Raw genomic sequence first — 512 nt, forward strand, 5'->3', positions numbered from 1 at the left:
CTGCTGAGAAGCTACTGCATTGCAGCTTCACTTTTCCAACCTGATCTAATTCTTAGCAGCCACTAAGGTTACATACCGAAAGAACAGTTGCCACTTGAATCATTCCACTCCGCAGCAACAAGTTAGTTTGTTTTCTGACCACTAATGAGAACAAATATGTGCAGGGCAAAGGTCACTTGTAACCATTAGATTTTAAATGTAAATTGGCCTCAATGCCGGGGTTATAGGCCACTGAAGATGAATGAGCCCTGATTTAGCAGGACGGACACTGGAAATGTTAGCAAAAGCCGAATCGCTCCCTAGGAAAGCAAACCTGTCCAGCGGGGCAGCTGAACAAAGGCGTATAAAGAAGATAAATACGCCGAAGCAGGGGGCTGCAGCGCGGGGCCCCGAGCGCCGTTCTTTGTGTGTGCACAATGCGTGTAGGTGGCTCACACAAAGGAATTCCCAGCCAAACCTCTGACCCTCCAGCGAATTGAGCGATCGTGCCGGCTGGTGGCCGTTCAGGTATT

Source organism: Chelonoidis abingdonii, chromosome 3, assembly GCF_003597395.2.
Source record: "Chelonoidis abingdonii isolate Lonesome George chromosome 3, CheloAbing_2.0, whole genome shotgun sequence".
In the NCBI taxonomy this organism is placed as follows: domain Eukaryota; kingdom Metazoa; phylum Chordata; order Testudines; family Testudinidae; genus Chelonoidis; species Chelonoidis abingdonii.